The sequence below is a fragment of the Syzygium oleosum genome, unplaced genomic scaffold (genome assembly GCF_021117445.2).
Source record: "Syzygium oleosum isolate NSW1041296 unplaced genomic scaffold, Sole_v2.1 Sole_v2.02, whole genome shotgun sequence".
In the NCBI taxonomy this organism is placed as follows: domain Eukaryota; kingdom Viridiplantae; phylum Streptophyta; class Magnoliopsida; order Myrtales; family Myrtaceae; genus Syzygium; species Syzygium oleosum.
The window spans coordinates 2,855,512-2,881,894 of NW_026607486.1; the positions used below are offsets into that span (position 1 = coordinate 2,855,512).

Below are 26,383 nucleotides of genomic sequence, written 5' to 3' on the forward strand. Positions count from 1 at the left end.
CCGATCAATTTTATCCGAAAATCGCTGACGTGGATGCTGGTTGTCCTATGTAGCGTGGCCGGCGCTAACGTCGATAATTTTTAATAGTATTTTTTCAAATTTTCTTTTCTTTCTCTTTTTGTTTTTTTTTTTATTTCCTTTAGCCGATCGTTGGGCCAAAGAATTTTGCGAAGCTCGCCCTGCCGGCCACTAGCGAGGTCGACCTTGCCAGTCCTCACCTCTGATCGGTCATTAGCCATCACCAACGCCCAGCGATCGGCTAAAGGAGAAAGAAGGGAAGAAAAAAATAATAAATAAAAGAAAAAAAGGAAAAAGAAAATAATACATAAATAAATTCAAAAAATATGAAAATATTATTAAAAATTGTCCACGTTAGCGCCAGCCGCCCCATGTGGCATGACCAGTGTCCATGTCGGCAATTTCCGGCCAAAACTGGACTGATGAACTCAATTGGCATAAGGTGAAAATGTTTAGAACTCAATTTGTAACATTGAAATGCTTATAATTGAAAGCGTAAAAGTGTAATAAGTTTATGATTTTTAGACAATTTTCTCGTCCACAACTAGTATGTCTTGTGAACCGTCTTGCCCTTCGAAGAGTACAAATACTAGGCAGAAATTGCGCCTTTTCACCTTTTGTTCTATGTGTATTTAATAAAAAATGCATTTCCTGAGATTTTTCTTTTTGAGACAAAGTGTATAAATTATTTTCTCACTAGGGTCTGAATAACATGGACATGGCTTCGCACGACCTCAATAAGGAATGTAAAATTTGTCTTTTCCATAGAGAGAGAGAGAGAGAGAGAGAGAGAGAGAGAGAGAGAGAGAGAGTTTGTTTTAAGAGGTTGTCAAATCATTTTTGCTAGTATTAGATTGCCACAGATCTTATTTTGATCCCAATAATGGGCAAGTAAGCCCTTGCAAATCAAAATTTGGCCATATAGAACATTTATTTTGCCTCGAGTTCAATGTACTTGGTCAGATTTACTTGATACTAAAAAGCTATCTTGGTACATTCCCATTCAATGCATGGCCATATGTTTCATCACCTGGATTCCCAATTTGGGTTGTACTTTAACTTCTAGGACAACTTTCTTGTTTTGATAGTGGACACATAGGCAAGCCAAGTATATATAAAACATAACTTTCTCGAGGGATCACTTCGTTTTTAGACCAATTTATTGCATAGAGTACCATTGATCATAGTGGGTAAGCAACTTCAAACCGCTCAGATTTAAGAACATCAGAGAAAGAAAATTCAAAAGAGAAAGTCGAAATTTCACAAATCCCTGATCTACGAATAGAATGACTTCGTTGATTTTGACTATGATAAAGCTTGATTTCCATTTACATCGCAACGTTATCGTACATCCTTTGTTATTTTTAATACAAGCATATCGTTGCACGGACAACATTGCTTCTTATTTCCGTTGCGAACACTTCCTATCGCATCGAAGTTTGAAACTGATATCGTCTGCTACATTCCGCGCGTCGGCAGAGATGCCGAGCAGACCCCGTTGAGCAAAACCGGTGCAGTACAAGCCATTTTCTCCTTTCCATTGGCGCAGGACCTTGGTCATGCCGTCTTTGTTGAAGAGGTCATCTCCACCCTAATTAAGTTACCATAAATATGAAGATTCAACGGGAAAAGTTGCAAATGTATATAAATCAATCACTATTAAGTGGCTTAACCAAAAAAAGATAAATATAAAGAAAATGTACCTGGAGCCATTTCCGCACAGTGCTTTTGTAGCCAGTGGCAAAGACTATGGCCTCAAATTGACTGGTAGTGCCATTTACAAATGTGACCAGCTTCCCGTTAATGCTTTTGATGGAGGGGAAAACCTACACCATTTGCTTTATTATAACTTGAGAAGGTTTAACATGTTTTTGATTATGTTTTAAACTAAATTTCAAAGAAAACAAGCCTATAATTCCTTGATTTACCCTGATTTCTCCCTTCTTGATCCTCTTCATTGCCCCGACGTCGATGGTGGGGGATCGTCCGGTCACTGCTTTTAGATAGAACGGACCTTTTTCTGGCATCCGAAGGCCGTAATTGAAGAAGTCGCCATATTTTAGATTGCTGAGTTGTATCACGAAGGTGTCAACTATTCGGCATGGGAGAAATTTTAACAAGACCATACCAAGAAACACCATTTCCTTGGTAACAACATGTACCTGCAAATCCTCGTCATTAGGCCATTAAGCTCATGAAAAAACTTAGCCGTTATCTATAGCTATCAAAGAGAAATAAGGCCTTCATTTGCTCTCTATTATATGTCCATTAAGTCGTTTGCCAATTCGAATTTCTCTGGTTTGTTGCAAGAGATTCCCTCTATCAACTCACGACTGAATTTCCTCAAAAAATGAAGAATTCTGTAAGTTCCATCCCGTACTAAAGAAGGAAAAATGCATGAATTATAGAAAGAGTTTGCATACGGGACTTCGAGCAACAATGGAAGTGTTGGCACCATAGCTCCACAGATCATAGGCAATCTCCATTCCTGAGTTACCACAACCCACCACCAACACATTTTTCCCTCTGAATTCCCTCCTGTTCGCTCATTTTACGACGAGGAATACCTTTCACCGAAACTTTAATTTTCGGTTTTTATTAAGATAGGTTCTGTGGCTTGATTTCTAAGAGAGTTGTGGCGAAAAACAGAGGGTAGCATAGGATTGTATGGAACGGATTGAAATCGAATGGATTGAAAAAGGATCTGACATCAACAAGGTTCCAAGCTACGTTACAATACTCCTATGAAAGCTGTAAAGAACTTGAAAGTTAACTAAAGTTGCGGGAAGCTGTAAATGCAAGAAGTTAAGGTACATAGGAAACTAGGGGGAAGAATAACATAAGTGCCAAAAGTTGTGTACGGAGCTCACTTTGGTGCCAAAAGTTTCAAACGGATCACTTAAATGCCAAAAGTTGTGAAAAACGATCACTTAAGTGCCACATCGTCGGAAATCCGACGTGGCATTTTTTTGTTAATTTCTCAAGCTGATGTGATTCGCCGGAGGCTGATGTGGCATTTCTTTTCTTTTTCTTTTTCCTTTTCTTTCTTTTTTCCTTTCTTTTCTTTTTTTTCTTTTCTTTCTTCTTATTTCCGATGGTCGGCGTCCGGCCACTAGCCATGGCCGGCCTCGCCGGGCGTCGCCTTCCTCCGGGCGAGGCCGCCGTGGCCTCGGCGAGGGCCGGCCTCGCCGAGGCCACAGCGGCCTCGCCCCGGAGGAAGGCGACGCCTCGGCGAGGCCGCCGTGGCCTTGGCGAGGGCTCGCCTTGCCAGATCTGGTGAGGCCGGCCCTCGCCGAGGCCATGGCGGCCTCATCGGGCTTCGCCCGGAGGAAGGCGACGCCTCGGCGAGGCCGCCGTGGTCTTGGCGAGGCCGCCGTGGCTTTGGCGAGGGCTCGCCTCGCCAGATACGGCAAGGCCGGCCCTCGCCGAGGCCACGACTGCCTCGCTGGGCCTCGCCCTGTGGAAGGCAACGCACGGCGAGGCTGGCCCTGGCCGGTGGCTGGCCTCCGGCCACTGGCCATGGTAGAAGAAGAAGAAAGAAAAGAAAAAAGAAAAAAGAAAAGAAAGAAAAAAAATCAGAAAAAAATATTTAAAAAATTGAATTATACACGTGGAAATGCCATGTGTCATTAAAATTTAAATATAAAAGTCACATATTAAATTTGGTCGGAATTTCTCGCCGTTGGCACTTAAGTGATCGTTTTTTCTCCGATTTGGCACTTAAGTGACCGCCGGCGTAAACTTTTGGCACTTAAGTGATCCGTTTGAAACTTTTTGCACCAAAGTGAGCTCCGTACACAACTTTTGGCACTTCTGCTATTCTTCCCCCTAGGAAACTAAGTGCAGATAAGCTTGAGTGTTTTTGCATTGTTCTTGATGATCCTTCCTCTTTCTTTCTTCTGAGTATTTGTATCTCCTCATATCCTGTAACTGCTTGTCGGTTACTTCTATGTTTTCAAACTTTGAATCTTGGCGCTTCCAATAACTGCCTTATCTAACCACGTTTTTCCAAATTCATTGTCCGCCAAAACTTGATCTCAACCGCTGCGACGACTTCAAATTTGGACAAGCAGCTCCCCACAATCTGCTCGTGCTCACTATCTCCGCTTTTTGCTCATAACTTCCTGTTATCATGATTTACGTGGCTGGGCCGTGATTCATCTTTATCGATTTTATGTAATTTCGGTATATTCCCGAAGTATAGACTTCTCGAATTTCGGGAAAGAGTCAACGTCCCGAGGCATAATGGCTCCAACCTTTTTTTTTTTAACTCTCGAACTATGACTTTCCATGTTTCGGTAAATATACCGATCTTCACCAATCACCGAGTTCGGGATATAATGTCATTCACGCTTGCTTCCCAGCATTTTTTCCGAATTTTATCCAAACGTATTTCGGAAGATGGTTGATTTCCATTATACACCAGATTCGGCATTAAAGCCGACTCAGCGTCTATGCCGATTCTTATTTTGGTGTCAACAGATGCCCCCTTTTAAAAGGATTAAAAGAACTTTTAATTCTTTTAAATGCCAAAAAAAAGGGTACTTACTTTTTACTCTTGCTGTTGTTTCGTCACCTCGCTTCGTGTGCTTGTCCTTTCGTCTTCAAAACACTTATTCTAAAAATCGTTCCTTTCCTCATTCCTCTGCATCCTCAACTTCTCGACTTTCTGCAATCTCTCCCAACATTCGTCTAAACCTAATGGCTTCCAAAGCTTCCAAAAATCAAACTCTTTCCTTTTCCGCATCAGATGTCCTTGACCGATACCATCTGTTCCGAGATTCCAAGGATTTTAATGAAGAATTTCATCTGCTCTCTGTGGAGAACGACTACAAAGATTCTTACATCCTTGGCCCAGCAGTTCACAATCACTTCTCTATTCCAAAATGCCTGTCAAGCCACTTCCCACGTCACCAATTTGAGGTACTTCTAGTCCACGAATCATCTATCTTGGCGTATCAGTGGCATTCTCGTCCCCCTCGCCTTAGGGTTTTTTCTGACTTTGAGCCTGATTTCTACCAATGGTACCTTCGACTCCTTCCTTCTAAGGGTTCTCTTTGGGATACCGTTTTGATTCATAATGCTCTGCGTCTTAGCTGCTTCGATTACCATTTGAATCACGAACTGATCGGCGCATTGTCCTGTTTTTGGTCAACTTCCACTAACTGCTTCTTTTTCCCTTTTTCTCCTATGTCGGTAACTTTGCTTGACGTATATTGCCTTATTGTGCTTTCTCCTTTAGGTACATACTCATCTACCCTGTCTCCCGATTCTCGTTCGCTGCTTGGTAAATTGTCTGATTCTGAAATGGCTTATGGGGCATTCATTAAGAAATACTTAAAGAAGGAAAGTACAGTTACCGAAGAGGAGCACACTGCTTTTCTTTTGTACTGGCTCTGTAAATTCCTTTTCTGACACCCTATAGTTAGGGTCTCAAACAATTTTGATGCTGTTGCTTCTGCTTTAGCTTCAGGGACCTCACTTGCCCTAGGCAAAACAATGTTGGCCCTGTTATATCGGGGTTTAGCCCATGCTTCCTCTTCCATTGCTTCAGACGAAGTTAGTGGAGTTTTTGGTGGTCCTCTTTGGCTTCTTCAAGCATGGGCAGCTTTCTATTTCCCTGCTTGGTTTTCCAAGGATCAAGTTCTCCAACCCCTTTCGGTTTACATTCCTGACCAACCAGTCTGCCAAGCCTTGAGCAGAAAATTGGTCCCTGTTTCCAAAGAGCCATCTTCTTATTTTCGGTACTTTATTTCTCAGATTTATTCTATTGAAGAGAATCCATATTCCTTCTCTCCTTTTTTTGTTCCCCAATTCAAGTCCTATCTTCCTTCCTTCCAGAAGAACATAAGTGACTTCTGGCAGACTGTTCTTACCTCTGTTGATCTCCCTGTGAGATTTCAACAAAAGGCAGGTTCGTTGCTGGCTTTGAAATTTATTCTCCCCAGTACTGTGCCAGACAACTTGGGTTGATTCAAGGGATTCCTGTTCCAGCCCTTTATACTTTCTCATTTTCTTCTTTCGATAAAATATCCTGCAAACTGAAAGATGATCAACCTTTTGGTGAGCTAACCACACTGGTACGGGGTATTTATCGATTGTCTTGTGTTACCGAATTCACTGGATGCCCTGATCATTCTTTAGCTGAGTTCGATTTCTGGTGGAATGGTTATCGAAAGACTGTATTTTCAGATCCTCTGGATCAGATTCTTTTGAAGATAAGAGATGCTGTTCCTCTTACAGTACCAAAAACAATCGAAGCTGCAAATATGCCTTCAACTAAGCCAACAGAGCCCTCTAAAGGTAACTTAATTCTGCCTTTCGATATCTATATATATATATATATATATATATATATATATATATATTTTGTTTGGCACCCAATCCTCCATTTGACTTCTTACTCTTACAGTGAGCAAGAAAAGGAAAGCTTCATATTCAACTGCTTCAGAGAAAGTACCAACAAAACGTGGTACTAGGAGAGTAATTATTCGATCCTCAGAGTCATCTCCAGAGGGTCCTCCAGCATTGATTCAATCTCCAAAGCCCACACTTCGAGCTATGATAAAGCCGCACACTCCGAAAGGTAACTCTCATGCTTTATTTCTGGAGGCTACCAATGTGTATATTAACACTAACTTGTATATCTTCTGATCAATCCAGGAACTCTTAAGACTTATCAGTCCAGTGTTGCTTCCTCTGTTTCTTCTCCTAGCAAGACTCCTGCCACATCAGCTCCCAATCCTTCACCAGTGATCCCTGCTCCTTTGACAGATGTTAATGCTGAGTTGGTTCGAGATCAACCCTCTATTCCAGATCCTAAAGAGAGTATACCAACAAAGGATACTTCTGCCAATGTTGTGAGATCTGAAAAAGATCTTCCTCCAGCTCTCACTGGTAAATGTTATTACCCTTTGTCTGATTCAAGATTTTATGCTGTTGTCTGATATACATATGCCGATATCTGCAGTTACTGATAAATCCACTTCTACGCCTCAAGGGACTCCAATTTCAGAAGGAGCATCGACTAAGGACTCCTTGAGTGTGCCACTACCACCTGCTTCTTATGCAATTACTGTTTTACCTCCCTCAACATCTTATGCTGTACCCAGTCTACCTGCCAAGATAGAATTTTTTTCTCAGGCTGAACAGGTGGAAATGGAGAGGATATTAGCAGGTACTCATCCTAGCTCTTCAATAGTTCCTGATTCTTCAGAATCTCCAGCTTTATCAATGTCTGCCGAAATTCCCAAAGAAGTAGCCAAAGCTAAATGGGAACAGCTCCTTAACTTATTGGAACCTGGCTATGGGAAATTGATCAATGACTCTGATAAGAAGCGCCAAGCGAGGATTCTCTTCCAGGAAGTATGTTATGGTAATCCATCCTTCATATTATCTTAGCCTTTCCAGGACAAGATTGATCTCTTTGCTGTTAGCTTCGTGGATGCTGTGACTACAATTAGAGTCAACCTCGATCAACTCCCCCGTCTTCTCTTTGGGGAAAACCGAGGATTGGCAATCCAAGATGAGTTAGCCCGTAAGCGTGAAGATGCTCGTCTTTTCTACAACAATTTTAAAGTTGAGGAGAGTAAACTTTAACGCTTGGAGACTAGGAAAGAAGAGCTTGAGGCAGAGCTGAGGATGGTGGTTACCCAAATAGAAGAGCAGAAGTTCACGGTCTCAAACTTCTGTCCTACACTCAGACGCAAGATGAAGCAGTGTTGGGAGTTGGAGAAAGAATTTGATGATACTACTGGAATGGTCAGAGTCCATAAGAAGAAGAGAGCAGAAATTATGGATGAAAACCATAGGCTTGAAACTGAGTTGAGAAATTTTGTAATCGAGGCCAAAGCTCTATTGGCCAAATGGAAATGAAATGAAAGACCCACTTGCTAGATTCTATTTTTGGTTTCCTTTGCATTTACTTATTTGTGGAATATCCCGACAATGCAAATTCCCGACGCTGTACCTTGTCAAACTTAATAATTCAACCATCTTAACCAAATGTTAAACCTAATATCCATCTGGCTCCTTTGACATTTGAATCAACTCAAAGAAAATTGTTTCCTTGCAACTTTCATAATTGAAAGGTCGAACACTAACCCTCCTTCTCACTTATCCTCTCTGAAATTACTGGATACTGACTTAATAACCGTTTATCCATACGCATGAACCACTTTCTGCCTCTATCTCATTTCCCCAAGAAAAACTCTGGCACATTACTACCCACGATTTGCTCTATATCCTTTATCTAACTGCTCAGGCTTACCAAATCTTTCCTGTGAACTTACCATCCTGTTCATGATGTCTTTGCATGGTTCTTCATCTCAATTGCTTCTTTGGTCTCGATCACAAAGATCTCGTATTATCCATGAAGGTAAACTTTCCATTGAACATTACCAGGTCTGAGTTTTGACAACCATTCTTCGTTTCCTTTAACATGAACAACTTGTTTATTCTACTACCTATAGGTGATCGATCCTTATGGAGGCGACTGCACGAATTGCTGTCCCAAGGACATCATGCTTTATTATTGAATCACAAGCATAAGGTAGAAATTACCGATTTGACAAACCTCTTCAGATCCAAAGTGTTTCTGTCTGCAGATTCTACCTTCTTGGATCTGGTTTGGGAGCTATACTCTTTATTCCCTGCTAGCTTTTATGAATTCGAACATAATGTGAGGGAGATTTGGAATTTAGAGCCTATTATTGTGGAAGCTGACGCTCTTCAACTTCAAATTGAGGAGGAGTCTTCCCGATTACGAAACTCCAAAGAGAAATGTACTCAAGCTCAAGACTCCTGTACTCAAGCTAGAGATGACGTTGAGATGACACGTTGACTTCTCAATTTCCTTTCCAATCATCGTCGTGTGGAGCAGAGGATACTCAGAGATGAAATTTTTCATGTTAAGTCTATGGTTGAAGTTTCTTCAAACAAGTACAGGCAGTTGCTTCAAGAAGCTTGGGAAAGGTTTGAAATTGTTTGCTTTCATTCTCGTCACATGGAGTATCTCGAGGAGCAACAATCTAAACTCCACCAGGATCTTGCCTTGCATTCTAATCATGTAGCCCAAAACCTCAAACTTGTTAATGATTTGCAAATCTTTGTAACCAAGAGTAGAATGTACTTTCATTTCTAATGAATGGACTAATCTCTTTGTGTTTCCCAGATTAATGGACGATATTTCTTTAGGAATTTCCCATTTATAGAACGTGATAGTTCTTTTCCATTGACATCCATCAACCTATATGCATTTCCATTAAGCACTTCGGTAACTAAATATGAGCCTTCCCAATTTGATGACCATTTACCGAATTCCCTGTTTTGGAGATTAAATGGCAAGATTGCTTTCCACACTAAATCCCCCACAACAAACTGCTTAACTTTAACTCTCTTGTTAAAAGCTCTGGCTACTCTTCTCTTTTGTGCAATCAACTGATCCAAAGAAGCCGCACGAACTTCATCTAGTTCATCCAAATTTATATGCATCCAATCTCTATAATCTTCAAGCAACATTTCACTCTGCAATTGGACTGTTATCTCCATCGGTAAAACTGCTTCTTGTCCATATGTAAGCATATAAGGGCTGACACCTGTACTTGATCTTCGTGATGTTCGGTATGCCCACAATACTGTTGACAGTAAAGTATCCCATTCCCTTGGATTTACTTCTAGATGCTTCTTGATCAGACCAATAACAACCTTATTAGTAGCTTCAGCTTGTCCATTTGCCTGGGGATAATATGGTGTGGAATAGATCATTTTGATTCCTTTTGATCGTGCAAATTCCATTACTTCACCTCCAGTGAACACTATTCCTTGGTCCGCAGTAATTGACTCAGGCAAGCCAAACCGATGAATTATGTTTTCTTCAATAAACTTGATCACGGTCTTTTGTGTAATACTCTTATATGGAATGGCTTCCACCCGCTTCGTAAAGTAATCCGTAGCCAATAAAATGTAACTGTACTTATGAGAAGAAGGTGGATAGATCTTACCTATTATGTCCATTGCCTATCCTCTAAATGGCCATGGCTTTATAACAGAATGGAGCTCCATAGCAGGTACATGTTGCAACGGTCCATGTTTTTGACACGAAAGACATGCTTTGGCACAGTTGATACAATCCTGCATTATTGCTGGCAAACAATATTCATACCTTTTTAACAGCCATCTCATCTTGATTCCTGCTTGATGGGCTCCACATATGCCTTCATGTGCTTTTGCCATAACCAATTTTGCATTATCTTCATCAAGACAACGTAAGAGCAATCCATCTGAGGATTTTCGGTATAATTCTTCTCCTAATATGACATATTTCTGGGCTTGTCTCCTCAGCTTTCGATCTCTTGAATCTAGATTATTCAAATATTCGATGATAGTTTGTTTTCAATCTTCTTGTCGAACTACCTTGCTAACTGCTATCGGTATCTTTCTTTGTTCAGTAGAAGGTACCGACAGTATTATAGTAGTTGTGATGTCTGCCAACTCTTTTGATATTCGGTACCCAGAAGCTACTTGAGCCAACTCGTTAGCCTCGAAATATCTCTTTTAACATGGACTATGTCGTACTCTCTGAATTGCTCTAATCGCTTCTTGGTCAGATAGTAATAACCAATCAAATTTTCATTCGAGCATTGGTATTCTTCCTTTAATTGTTTCACCACCAATTGTGAATCACCAAATACTTTGATAAACTGTGCTTTCAACTCAATCAATATTCCCAAGCCAATAATCAGTGCTTCATATTCAGCTTGATTATTTGAACATTCAAAATCTAACTTACAGACGCACCTTGTAAGTTCCCCATCGGGAGAAATTATTATCAATCCAGCTCCAGCCATACTCTTAGCACACGATCCATCAAAATACATAGTCCATGGTAGCACTTGACTGAGGCTTTGCTCATTTTCTTCCATTTGTAAACATGGGTATTCGGTAAGAAAATCAACAATGGCTTGACCTTTTACTGCTTTGATCGGCACATATATCAAATCAAACTCAAACAAGATAAATGCCAATTTGGCTATACACTCTTTTATAACAGGTCGGGATAGCATATATTTTATTATATCAGTCTTACCGATCATATGCACTGTAGTTGGCAACAAATAATGTCTTAACTTCATACAAGCAAAGTATAAAGATAGACATAATTTTTCAATTGCAGTATATCTTTTTTCAACATCAGTTAATGCCTTGCTCAAATAATATACCGCTTGTTCTTTTTCATTTTCATTCTCTTGTGCCAACATACTCTCAATAGTTATATCGGTAGCCGATAAGTACAATTTCAGTGGTTTGCCTGCTTTCGGCGGCATTAATACAGGAGGATTCATTAGATAGGCTTTGATCAAATCAAACGCCTTTTGTTGTTTCTCTCCCCATATAAATTCGTCCTGATTTTTAAGACGCAGAAGCTGTGTCATCGGCTCCATTTTATCAGACAAATTGGCAATGAATCTTCTAAGAAAGTTTATTTTTCCAATTACCATCTGCAATTGTTTCTTTGACGTAGGATTGGAAATCTCCATGATAGCCCTTGTTTTGTTCTTGTCAATTTCAATTCCCCTCTGATTGACCAAAAATCCCAGGAAATTTCCTGCTCGTACTCCAAAGGCACACTTGGTTGGATTCATCTTCAATTTGTACTTCCTCATCCTAATAAATGCCTACTCGAGATAATACAGATGATCTTCTTGGGCTGATTTCACCACCACGTTGTCAATATAAACTTCTAAGAATTTACCGATCATATCATGAAAAATAAAGTTCATTGCCCGCTGATATGTAGCTCCCGCATTCTTCAATCCGAAAGGCATAACTACCCACTGAAAAGTTCCGATCGCACCAGGACATCTAAATGCTGTCTTCGGGACGTCTTCCTTAGCAATAAAAATCTGGTTATAACCCGAATGACCATCCATCAAGGATAACATCTCATTTCCCGATGCTAAGTCTACTAACATATCTGCCATGGGCATTTGGTATTCATACTTTGGAGTGGCATTATTTAGATCCCGAAAATCAATACAAACTCTCCGCTTTCCATTCTTCTTTTTCACAGGGACAATATTTGAAAGCCACTCTACATACCTGGCTGTTTCAATAAATTTCGCTTTCAGCAGCCTTTCTATTTCCTCTTTGACTTTATCAACTAAATCTGGAGCAAATCTTCTTGCTAGCTGCTTATGCGGACGAAATCCTTTCTTGATTGGAAGGCGATGTTCTACAATATCTCTTGACAAACCAGGCATTTCATGATAGTCCCATGCAAAGCAATCTTTGTACCCTTTGGTCAGGTTAACCAACTTTTCTTTCATGCCCCCTTACAAAAACGTACTTACATACACTGGACGGAAACAACCAGGCTCTCCTATATCAACCTCTAATAATGGATCTTGAGCCTCCATTGTTCTGTCTTCTTTGACTAATAACTCTTCCCATTCATCAATACAATCTGAGGCTTCAACATTTTGCTGCCCCATTTCCGCCAAATGTGTGAAGTACCTTTCACAAACTTCTTGCAATACGAACTCGTTTTCCATAAAGAGTGTGTAATTCTTCTAATGCCAAGCTTGACTTGGGGATCCATTCAGCTTTCATATCCCCGAAGTGGCAATAAGCAAAGGACTGTGGATCTGTCCTTGGTGATTCGACAGCATAACCCTCATGTGAATAGTCCCGATATTCTTGACAAATGTCAGTCCATCCGATTGAAGCATATCCCGAATCTACCTCAACATATTCTACTTTTTCGCCATTCCAAAATGCCAAGACTTGATGCAAAGTTGAAGGTACACACTGATTAGAGTGTATCCAATCTCTTCCGAACAACAGATTATATGAACTATCAGACTCTATTACAAAGAAAGTCATTTTGGACAACTTGGACCCTATAGTTAAATCAAGCACTATTGCCCCCTTGACTTCGGTAACTTCCCCAAGAAAATCAGACAACTGAACACTGGATGGGATAATGTCGTCGTCATCTTTCCTCAATTTCTTGAAGTACTTGTAAGATATGAGGTTTAAAGTAGCCCTAGCATCTACAAAGATTTTACTGACAGACCTGCCATTGACCCTGCCTGAAATAACCAAGGACCTCAAATGCTTTGCCTTTTCAGAAGGTACTTTATCAAACTTAATGGCTTCTTTATCGGGGAACTGAAATTCTGCCATGGCTATCTCCTTTTCTGAAATGTGTTCGATGTTTTCTTCCACAACCAAATTAGTTCCATACTCCGCTGGAAGTTTAGCATGGACCATGTTTATCCGTATTGGAGAACCATATTCCTTTGATATCTTGGAGTAACCAGTTCGGTAACTTCTACCATCTTTTTGTGACGATTTAGGACCCAAGTTCTTTTGCTCCACCTTTCTCTGATGTTTTGGGTTGAGAGCTACGGTGATGTGCCCAAAATTAATTGTCTGGGGAACTTGTGAAACTCCCTTCTCCGTTTTCATTTCAACGTGAGAGTTACTTCCCGAATCACCTGGTTCTGATTTAATTCGATCTTTTTCATCAGGGTTTCTTTTCCAGACTCAATTACCTTTCCTACTGACAAACGTGAAAGGCAAATTTTGCCTTGCTGTACCTTTAGCTCGGGCACTCTCGAAATTCCTTTGTCTGTTTTTCATCCGCTGGAAACGCCTCTTGATAGTTCTGTAAGACGCATGTCCCGGCGATTTAACTGTTGACCATTTTCCTTTGGGAGGATTATACGGCACCTTAACTGTTTTTCTTTTGTGGATTTCCTGAGAAATTGATGGTGGTGGATCATCAAACTCATCTCCCCAGCCAGTTGGCTCAATTGGCAATGATGAAGGTGGATAATCATCCATATCTCCATAATAGACCACATAGTCAAACTTCCCGCTAGGTTCTCCAAGCAATCCGACTTTGGGTCACCTTCCTTATATCGCTGCCATAAACTCTTTTTCTTTGCAGGCTTTGATAATGTTTCTTTTTCTTTATGAACTTGTGTAACCAATTCCCGAATTGGAAGGGCTAGTTGAGATGAATCAGGGTGGTATTCCTTCCTCTCATACCTATGACCAACATCTTTTCTTTCAAGTACTGTGCTGTCTGTCTTGGTTGAACTTCCTCCTCTCTTGCTTATACCGAAAAGTTTTCGGTAGCTACAATCTCAGATCTTACCTGTGGACTACCTATCCTGCGGACAAACGATCCCGATCTGTATCTTCCCCTCGTTCCTCTCATGTATTGGAACCTGGGAATCTCCCGATCTTGACGAGTCAGCTCTTGGCGACAACGGGTGCAAAGTTGTTTGTTGTCATCACCCGTCGTTTCTCGTATATTAACCATGCTGATCATGTTCGGGAAAGGATCTGTGTCTACTTCCATTGGGGCCTTGCCTTTGTCTTCGGCAAATTTAATCTTGCCTTGGCGAATTGCCTCTTGGATAGTCTTCCTAAACACAATGCAATTCACCGTATTATGAGTTGTAGAGTGATGCCATTACAATATCTCTTATCTGTTATTTCCTCATTTGACGGGATTACTTGTCCTTCAGATAACTTGATCATTCCATCTTTCAACAGCAGGTCAAATATTTCATCTAACTTGTAGATATCAAAGGAGTAGTTATTTGTCTCATTAGCCTTGAACTTGGATACATCTCTCACCCTGGCCGGCTTAAGTGCTGGGCACACATACGGTTTTTCAAGCATCATAGTTGCTACGGTTATTTCATTCTCCTCTTCGGATATACCACCATGTTCGGTACTTTCAGCAAATGCCACTGTCTGCCGATTGTCCTTATTCGACTTCTTATCTTTCTCCTTCAACAAATGTTCATACTTGAAAACCCGAGCGTTTAACTGAAAGAGATCGTCAAAGGCTTGTCCATCAAATCTTTCTTTAAGGTTAAACCTCAAGCCGTTAAAAGCCAAATCCGTGAACTCCTTTTCAGTTAGTGATGTTAAACATCGGTTTCTGGATTTCTTGAAACGTGCAATAAACTGATCTACTTTCTCAGTACTATATTCATACATCCTGGCCAAATCGGCTACCGTTACCTCTAGTACCGTTCGGTAAAATTGAGAATGAAACTACCTTTCCATCTCGGTCCATGTTTGAATAGAATTCGCAGGCAAATTTGTATACCAAGTGAATGCTATTTTTGACAAAGACAATGTGAACAACCTTAAACTTAAATACTCATTAGTCCCAGCCTCTCCGCATTGTGCCGAGAATCGATCCACATGCTCCACAGTTGACTGATCCTCCTCTCCTGTAAATACAGCAAAATCTGGCATCTTGAAACCCCTTGGATATGGTATGTTGTTAACCCAATCAGGATGTGGCTTCCTATATATTAGCCTTAGCATTCCTCTCTCTGCTCCCAATTGTTGCATTACCAGTTCTGCAACTCTATCTGGGTTCCATGGTCTTAAATTTTGCTGGCCTAACCAAGGATCTTGACCCCTAGGATCAAACTGCTGAGGTCTATTCACCCCCTGTTGTTCCATGTTGAAATTAACTAGTAGTGGTGGCCTATAAAGAGGGTTTTCTATCACATGAGGATATAGTTGAGGCGTAGGTGGTCTGATATGGTCAACATTAGGCATATTTACTGGCGGAGATACGTTCAGCACTGGTGGTGCGTTTGTGACCATGGGATTAACCAAATTAACATCATTTGGGGCATTTTGAGGGAAATTGTAAGCATTCACACCATTCATAAGGTTTATAGGGGTAGGATTCTCTGGCCTTGGTATAATTCTGACAGGAGGTTGCGAATTTGATCCCCCATTACCGTTATATCCAACATGAGGAGGTCCCGATGTTGGTGGAAACGATGTTGTCCTAAGAGGATTTGCATAAAAGGGTAGAACTTGAGAAGATGAACTGGGACGCGATATTACTTCATTTATAGCATTGATTACCATGGGCTTTATCACATCCGTCACATGTCGCACCATATGGTTGGTAAGCTCGTTCTGCTGTTCTTCAAACATCCTTTTCATCGTGGCTACCAAGGTGTTATCTGGTGCCAACACGCGGGCTTGTTCTTCAGTTAATTGCCGAGGAATGTCGGCATTCTCCTCTACTTGATTAGCCGCGGAGTGCTCAGAGCGTGCTCCATCATCTGGATTGTTGATGTTACCCACCGGTATTCCTTCAGATTGCCTAGTTCTCACCATTTCTCCAAATCTTACCACGCGAGTCCCACTGGGCGTGCCAAAAAGATGTTCGCTCGTTTTACAACGAGGAATACCTTTCACCGAAACTTTGATTTTCGATTTTTATTAAGATAGGTTTTGTGGCTTGATTTCTAAGAGAGTTGTAGCGAAAAACAGAGTGTAGCACAGGATTGTATGGAACGGATTGAAATCGAATGGATTGAAAATGGATCTGACATCAACAAGGTTCCAAGCTACGTTACAATACTCATATGAAAGCTGTAAATGACTTGAAAGTTAACTAAAGTTGCAGGAAGCTGTAAATGCAGGAAGTTAAGGTACATAGGAAACTAAGTGCAGATAAGCTTGAGTGTTTTTGCATTGTTCTTGATGATCCTTCCTCTTTCTTTCTTCTGAGTATTTGTATCTCCTCATATCCTGTAACTGCTTGTCGGTTACTTTTATGTTTTCAAACTTTGAATCTTGGCGTTTCCAATAACTGCCTTATCTAACCACGTTTTTCCAAATTCATTGTCCGCCAAAACTTGATCTCAACCGCTGCGACGACTTCAAATTTGGACAAGCAGCTCCCCACAATCTGCTCGTGCTCACTATCTCCGCTTTTTGCTCATAACTTCATGTTATCATGATTTACGTGGCTGGGCCGTGATTCATCTTTATCGATTTTCTGTAATTTCGGTATATTCCCGAAGTATAGACTTCCCGAATTTCGGGAAAGAGTCAACGTCCCGAGGCATAATGGCTCCAACGCTTTTTTTTTTAACTCTCAAACTATGACTTTCCATGTTTCGGTAAATATACCGATCTTCACCAATCACCGAATTCGGGATATGATGTCATTCACGCTTGCTTCCCTGCATGTTTCCGAATTTTATCCAAACGTATTTCGGAAGATGGTTGATTTCCATTATACACCAGATTCGGCATTAAAGCAGACTCAGCGTCTATGTCGATTCTTATTTTGCTGTCAACATCTCCCATTCCGGTACTCGCTCGAGTGCATCGCTGCCCTGCCAAAGCTGTCTAAGTCGTCAACCTCCAGTATCACGCCCTCACTGTTCTCCCCGCTCGCCACCACCAAGAACTCTGCGACGTAGACCTCATCCTCGCCCGAGCCCGTGTTTCTCGCCATGATCCGCCACTTGCCGATTTGATCATCATACGATGCGCTCTCGACGACCGTCGACAGTCTGTTTTATCTCGAAACTGACTTGTAGTTGTCGAGGTATTCGATGAATTGGTCCCCAGGGACAAACTTGGGGAAGTGGGGGAAGGGCATGTGGGGAGCTCGCGAGAATTGCTTGGCTAGGTTGTCACATCCCAATTTTTGGGCTTGGGAAGCCGCAGGTAAATTGTAACATCCTCAATTTCAGTCCCTGGGAAATGACTATGGTTTAAGTTGGGTGGTTTTCCAATCGGAACTAATTTTTACTCTTGTTTTGGAAAACCCTATTTTGGATCCTTTGTACCCCTTCATTTTGTTTTTTTTGGGGAGACTTTTGTGATCCGAATTTCCAAACACTTCCTCTTGAAAGTTTATCCAAACATCTTGAAGTTTTACATACTTTAATTTCATAATTTTTGGAATTGATATGAGTAGTACGATGGCCTGATTTTCGGACCGTGTAAAACTGCCCAGAATGGGTATTTCGGTGATGTTCACACCATCTTTATTTTCTACAAGCTTTTCTAGGCCGATTTTGGAAAAGTTTCCTTCACAAAAGTTGTTGAGAACGTCCTTTTCTATAACGTACATAAATTTGGGAATTTTTTGAGATGATTTGGATTCTGGACAGAGCTTATTTTGAGAAACAAGAATGTTGTTCCAGCGAACTGTTTTTAGTCTGTCTTTGAGCTACTAAAAATGGTGTTTAAATAGAGATTCAGATTTCGTACTCTTCATGAAAAATGTTTGTTAAGGACTTGTTTATGACATATTCAAATTTGAGAATTTTTAAAGTCCATTTACTATGTTTTCAAGTCCGACTTCGTGAACAGTGCAAAGCTATCCGGTTTTGTCAGATTTCAAAGATTCAGCATTTTCTATATGAGAACGTTGGAATTTGGACTTGGTGTCTTCTGGTGATTTAAAGTACACGTTCTGAGCTTTCAAATGAGATATTTTATGCCTTGATTGGAGGTCATCCCAGGGGGAAAACGAGAGTCGGCCGAGAGAGTTGCCAAGAGAGAATTATTGGTTCTTCATCATGAAATTTTGTCCCTTGTTATTAATGAAGCTGCGAGGTAAGCGATGACCTCATGTTCCAATGACACGTGCGCTTACCTCATCCAAACTTTGGCCCCGAGTTTTGCCTCTCTATAAATAGAAAGAAGGCCATTCGGCCAAGGGGAGAGAGAAATGGAGAGAGAGAGAGAGAGAAGCCAAGAAGAGAGAGAGAGAGAGAGTATGTGTGTGTGTGACATCCTGAAAATTTCCCATTTGGAATTTATGAAATGCTGGTTTTATGAACGTACTCGTAGTTAGTTTTCGCCCGGAACTGGTCATTCCTAGGATACTAACCATTAGGGAATGGCTAATTAGGGATTTAAATTCGCGCGACTAAAGAAAATTCGATCGTGAATTGATTTTCGACCATAAAATCGTCGAGGTGACATTTTGAACCACTGTAGGCCGATCCAAGGATAGCCGGGGGTCAGTTCGCCACTGTCATAGTAGTGGATCGCGGGTGATTCCGCTGGACCACAAAATGAATTGACGAATGGCCTAAACCTATACCAAACGATCGTGCCCCTCGGATCTAGCGATCGATCCTCGCGATTAAGTGACAACCGAAGTCGTCACGGACCGAATGAACTTGCACGTGACTCGATTTAGTATCAGTCACGGGTCGAATATGCGAATTTCCCCAAAAGCCGCCCGTTAGTCTGAGAAACGCTCGAGTTACGTTAAATAAGATTCAATTATTAATTAGAGCCCAAAATGGACATCGGCAAATTAGGAAGTCACAACGGGGTGTTAGGACGACGTTGTGGTTGGAACGTACAACTTCGGATTTGCCCGAATCCTTCAGAAAAATTCAATTTTGGCGAGAAATGAGAAAAGTGACAGTTTTACCCCTAGGAATTTGTTAAGGGCAAGTTTTAAGAGGGAAGGGCATTTTGGTCATTTTGCCCTAACTTTTGAGTTGGACAATTTTGGCCTTGGAATTTTATGAAATTCCCAAATTGCCCTTGGATATTTTTGGGAAAGATTCGATCTGGGCCGTTGATTTCAAGATTAGATTGAATCTTGGTCGTTGATTCATTTTGTGAGAGAAGGGCATGATCGTCTTTTGGGCATTAATTATTGGACTTGGACTATTTTAGTCCAAATTCCTCTCTCTCTCCTCATTCTCACTTTCTCTCCTCTCGGCAACTCTCTCTCCCCCTCTCCTCGGTCGATCGCCCCCCTTGGCCGTACGCCGTCGCCGCCGACCACCGCCCGTCCGCCTTGTCGCCACCGCGCCACCACCCTCACGCCGTACCACCGTCGTCCCCCTCACCCTCTCGGTTCTCTCTTTCTCTCTCTCCCGTGGCCGCGAGGAACCGGCCCAAGCTGCCGTCGCCGCCGCACGCCGTCCGCGCCACCGCCGAGCCGCACCGCGCCGCCGCTCGCCGCTATCCACCGTCGATCGCCGCCCGTTCTCCACTCTAGCCGAGTCAGTTTAGAGTTCGGTAAGTCACGCCCTAAACTTTATTTAGGACTTCGGGTATCGACGGACAAATTTGAGGTGGAATCGGGTTTAATTGGACGCGGATTAGTATGGTTTTAGGGGCGGAACTGATTAGCGGGCCTTAGGAATGAATTTGGGAGATTTTGGGGGAAAATTAGAGGCTAAAGGCAGGCTGTGAGTGGCTGATGTGCATGCTGTGATGTGTGGTTCGGTACGTAAATTGGGTAATTGGATTCGGCGATTAATTGTGGGAAAATGTCATGAAGAGCCGGAACTGATTTGCCGTGGTTTTGATATGGAAAAATGCCAATTTGTATGTTGGTTGTGCGTTTGAACTGTGGTTGAATTGTGGTGATGAAATTGGGTGTATTGGTGTGCAATTGATTGTTTGAAATATGCTCGATTATGTGCACGCTCGGGCTGAATTGAATTAATTGTCAATCGGCCGTGTTGAATGCTTAATGAGCATGAGAATGTGTGTGAATTGGTGCGTGCACGGGTCACGTGTAATTGGCCAATTTATTGACAAGTGAGTGTGGAGCATGTGTATGAGCGGGAAATGGTGTGTGGTGTGGTATGTGTGATTGTGGAAATCCCTAAGGCGGTACCATTACGCGGGGAATTGATCCGTCCTGAGGCGGTACTACTACGCGGGACGATGCCCGGTATTACCGGAGGACGACCAACCTGAGACGGTACCATTACGCGGGTTATATCGTAGGTGGTGGGTGTTGAGCCTGAGGCGGTACCACTATGCGGGCAAGATACACGGCCTGAGGCGGTACCATTACGCGGGCCCTGGAGTGTTGTGATGAGTTAGTCGCAGTGAACCTGAGGCGGTACCATTACACGGGTCACTGGCGAGTGGTGTGGAAAAGATGTGATGAGATCGGAATGAATGCATGAAACGTAATTAGAACATGCACGTGAGTGGAATGATGTTATTATGGCTAACGTGCAGGTTGCACGCTGGAAAGGCCCAGGTAAGTATTGATTGTGTGCCTGCGATGTAATAGCTGAGTGTGATTGTTTGTCGTGATTGTCTGGAGGTACGTGATAGCCTAGGTGGGGTTTAGGGTGTGTACTTGCTGAGATGTATTCTCATGGTTGTATCAACCAAACATTTCAGAACCCCGGCCTGAGCAATGAATCCACCTCCGCCCTTGCCACCAGAGCGTTTTGGAGTACCAGTGCACACCGACCACAATGTTGTAGAGTTTCCGATCGATGAAAATATGACCTGGATAAAGCATACCTCAGTAGTTTGGGTAGATATAGGATTACCCCTTTTGCAGGCCCATACATATACTGCCTGGTTCTTTAGGGACGGGGTAGATGAGTTCGGTCCCGTCCGAGGGTTTGATGTCTCCTTTGATGGAGTTGGGGATTGGGACCCGTCCGCCATACCTCCTCCCGACGGCGAGCTGACTAGCTTGGAGACTAGTCTAGCGCAGTCAGGACTTCATCCTGCGTCAGCAGCGCCGGAGTCTTCGGGGGCCGAGCAAGAACCAGAGCCCGAAGGATCGCAAACGGGGTACGATCCGATGGATGTGGATCTTGAGCCGATCCCAGAGGAGGAACCAGAAGAGGAGGAACCCGAGGCGGAACCTAAGGAGGAACCTGCTGAGCCAAAAGAAGAACCGGTGTACATTCCCCCATATGAGCAGTGGATTGACCCCGAATTTGTACCAGAATACGGGTCTGATGAAGAGACCAATTCGGAGGAGCAGAACGAGGTTCCAGCCGAGTCGGGTGACATAAACCGCCCGATCGAGATTGAGGCCGAGCCGGAGTCCTCGGAGGAGCAGACTGTTCAAGGGAGCTCAGATTCAGACGACGAAGAATCAGACTCAGAGTGGACGCCTAGTAGAGGGCGTAGGGGCTAGTGTAGGGGTGTGGAATAGGTTGTTGGAGGGTACCATTTTTGAAGATAGAATACCCAGGTTATCGATCCTTTTGTTATCGATGGTTTATAGTACGGTGTGCATATGTATATGGCGGTTTGTAAGTTGTAAATATTATATAAGTTTGAATGAGGAACGAGTATGTTTATTCTCCTTATTTGCCCCAGTTCTTATTGTCCGGGTATTTATGGTTTCCGCTGATCGTTTTAGATCTCTGATATTTATAAGTGAGGTCAGCGATACCCTGGGATGTCGCATTAATCGACCAGAGAAGTGTGTCGCGCGCTCGATGGGGTTCGGGGCATGACAGAGAGAGAGCCAATGAGGTGAAGATAAGCTTGGCCCTTCATCATTTTCTTTTGGCTTTAGTCATTAAATGGCATTTAATGAAGGCCATCATGAAATTTGACTAAGAGGCCCTCTCTTATTGGCTCAAGTCTAGGGTTTTCTAGTTCTATAAATAGCAAGACAATCCCCCCCTTCTCTCTCATCTCACGCCACTTCCTCTCTTTCACGCCATTTCCACGCCCAAACTAGCCGGCCATCACCTTCATCTTTGACTTTCTTGCTTCCTAGTTCACGCCCCGAGAGCTTCGGCCAACCTTCTTTCTTATTTCTTGCTTCGTATTCATAACCGAGAAAGAGAGAAAGAGAGAGAACTTACCGACTAGCCCGTATCTCTCTTGTGGTTCGATCAAGTGAGGAAGCCACGTCCAAGGCCGTGTGTTCGTGTTTAAGCCCGAGAACCACCAAGAATCGTCTGAGAGTCGCCGAGACTCACGTGTCCTTCACATGCCTCGTTTTCTCTAGTTCTTGTTTGATATCATTGGATAAGTGAATTCCCTAATCTCGGGAAATGATGATGAGATGCGTTGTGACGTGGTTTGCTTGGACCGTGTTCGGTCTTGATTGGTTATCTCTTTGGCTTGTTTATGTTTTGTGTTTGACGTTCATATCTCGAGATAGAAGCCGGAATTTGGCTAGTGATGTTCACGTGTTATAGCCATGCTTAGAGTTCTCTAGTATTTGTCGGCATGAACTTTGCTACTGATTTGCCATCGACGCCGGTACGGTAAGGGCGGACTCATTTTAACGGCGATCGATTTATCCTCACTTGACATTAGTGTTTTCACTTGCTGAGTCTCCCCGACTCATCCCCCGTTGTTTTTCCCTCTCAGGTCCATAGGATGGTCGAACGGACGGCGGCGACAGGGAAAGTTTGAGCCATGTTGGAGTTCGGGGAAAGCTAGGAGCTGTGAATCCGAAGTAGTGGGCTTAGGACACCCAAGCCATAACGTTTGTTGTGTAAATGGCTAAAATCGGCTAAGTTGGCTTGTAAAATATGTTTGCTTGTCCTATAAACATAATGTTTGTTCATGATGTTGTTTGTCTTAATCCCGCTGTTTGTTCTGAATGTGATTGTCCCGAGATATGCTTCCGCTTGTGTGTAACGAAAGATAACAATGAACGGGACGTCACGTTAATGACCCCGAGGTGGGGGCTTTACATAGGTGGAGCTTCAATCGATCGTACGACCTCTTTCTCCAAAGAGAGGTGGAGCAATCCTCTCTCTCGAGCACGATGTTGGCGATGCCGAGGCGGTTCAGGCATGCCGCTGTTGCGAGGCCTGAAGGGCCCGCGCCAACAATGGCCACCACAACCTCTTTCTCGTTGGCCTTGTCCATGGATGACTTGGTTCTTCTTTGATTCAACTGCGACAGCGTTTCAGGGATGTGGTTTTCGTAGATACAAGCTGGTGTGCTTTTTGTAGAGAGAGAGCACACTGAACTCGCACGTGAATCCGTCCTAATTAATTGGACCTCATATGGAAAGTTCATGGGAGTTTAAATTTGCAGGTTCAAAGTGGTAAGAAAATCGAGAATCTTACTCAAACTAGCCATGAATCCACATCACCCTTTGTAATTACCTTGGATTCTTTGTTATCAGATATACTTGATCTAACTACCGAGTCCTCTAAAATTCGCATTGGCATCTTTTACTGGATAAGTCTTTGAACTGGAGTTACATTTGTTTTTCTTTCTATATGCGTAGATTTAAGAATTTCAGGCAAGAAACTGAATAGGTGGACCTCATTAAACACCAACTTCACATGTACCTTTAACTACTGTACAGGGATTTTCCGACGCAACCTTCTTTACTACAAATAAAGCAAAACCATTATTGCATCAACATCAATCAGGATATTGAATACGCACCTTGTCAATATTAGCAGTTATAGCAACTGTTGACTTTATAGGATCCATCTCGCTACAAGCACCATCTGTGTTGATTACTTCGCTAGTATCCACTTTCTCAGAAGTTTCTGGTTGCAACTTCACTTCAAGCTTAACAACGTCCAGATCCGTATAAATACTGTCACTAACACTCTTACCCAAAAGTTCTGGAGACTCGTCAAATATAATTTTTCTGCTGATAACGGGTGAATTTAATTCCAAACACCACAACCGATAGCCTCGCTCGCCTGTATACACTTTCTTGCCCTTCCATTGAGTTTACCATCACTCACTCGAATATAACATGGGCAACCAAATATTCTAAAAACAAAATAATTAGCAACATTACATGACTATACTTCTTTGGGAGTCCGATATCTAATGCAATCGATGAGGATATATTGTTCAGGTAACTCGCCGTACTAAGCCCATCCGCCATAAATCTCTTAGCCATATCAACACTAGTGAGCATTTTATGAGCCATCTCTAGTAATGATTTGCTCATCAACTCTGCAACCTGTTGTGGTTCACTAGCACTAGTGCAATATCTCACTATGCCTTCCTTCATGGAGAATTCGTTTAACAACTTCGAGCAAAACTCTATATTATTGTCAGTGCACACATGCTTGATCATTTTACGAGTCTTCTTTTCGATCAAAGTTCTCAACTGCGTGATTTTGACAGCAGCATCAAACTTGTGCCTCAGCATAAACACTCATATCTTCCTCGAGTAGTCATGAACAACTGTTATCATAAATCTAGCACTTTTCCTCGAAGGAAATCGCGACAACCTGCGAATATTCAATTGAATTAATTATCCAATTTATGTGGTTTCTCTAACAGTTGCACTGAACTGCACTCTCCATCGTTGATTTAAATCATATCACTTGCATACATTCAGTAACAAATTTCTTTCACTTAAAACCTTCAGGCTTCTCTCGTTAATGTTCCTCAAATATATATGCCACAATTTAGATTCTCAAACAGATGTATTCGATATCTCCGCGGCGAAATTCATCACTGTCTCACTTCGAAGCTCTTACAGGCCACTATGCTCGATTCCTTTCATTAGAACAACCTTCAAAATTCCACATTCTGAAGAATATCGACACTCAGCCGAATCCAAGGCACTCAGGGAAATTATGTTCTTTTTCAACTCTAGAACATGCCTTACTCCAGTTAATATCCTAATGATACCATCATGCATTCTGATTCTAACATTACTAACGTCTATAGCATCGCACTTATAGTTGTTCCCCAAGTACACTTTACTACTATCTATGCACTGATAAGTAGTAAACTAGTTTCTTTTTGGTGTAGCATGAAAAGAGCAACCATAATCCATAATCTATCCATCAAATGATGAATAATCAGTGACAGACAAAATATAATCAGCACTATCTGAATTACTGTCAGCTATAGCTACGACATTATCCACAGACTCAACTCTAATTCCCTTACTCTTGTCATTTTTCAGCTTAAAGCAATCCCTTCTAAGATTCCCTTTTGCCACAACTCCAACAGACAACACCATCAGTCCTAGATTGACTGCGTCTATTCTAGTTTATACCACTTTTGCTAACGTGTACTAGTTCTTCCTCTATTTTTACCTGCTAAAGATTCCTTTCTACGGATATCCTTACTTAGAATCAAATCTCAAACCCTATTAAACGTTAAACTTGTTAACTTAGAGAACTTACTGGCAACAGTAACAGTAACATTCCAACTATCAGGCAATGAGGATAATAGAATTAAAGCACGTACCTCATCTTTAAAGTCAGTTTCAACTAAACTCAATTGACTAATGATTAGATTGAATTCATTAATATGATTAGCAATTAACGCACATTTACCCATCTTTAAGTTAAATAGATGTCACATAAAGTATATCTTGTTGATCGCAGAGGGCTTCTCGTACATATCCGACAGGGCTTTCATCAAACCGACAGTTGTCTTCTCTTTCATGTTGTTAAACGTGATGTTATGAGCTAACGTTAGCCAAAAAACACTCAAAGCTCACCTATCCAGCAATTCTCAATCAGCTTGCTTCATTGTTTATGCCTTCTCTCCAGATAGGGGCAATTCCAATTACATCTGATACAGATAATCCTTGATTTGCATCTTTCGGAAACCAAAGTCCTTTCCATCAAATCTGTTGATTTTCACTTTTCCTTCCTCTGTTGCTATCGATCCGCTTCAACTCAGCCAAGCCTAGCTTGATACCAATTGTTGCGGAAGCAAGTGATAGGATAATAAATTTGACAGAATAAGAAAATAAATCGGACACAAGATTTACGTGATTCGGTCATAGTGACTTACGTCCACGGGGAGAGCAGCACGAAATTCCACTATAGATCAAGCGATATAACGGAAATTACAA

General features: G+C 42.0%; 1 pseudogene; it reads right to left on the reverse strand.

The window, feature by feature from the left end:
• Nucleotides 1–1,420: 1,420 nt before the first annotated feature.
• LOC115669350 (probable indole-3-pyruvate monooxygenase YUCCA10) lies at nucleotides 1,421–24,712 on the reverse strand (annotated as a pseudogene).
• Nucleotides 24,713–26,383: the final 1,671 nt, after the last annotated feature.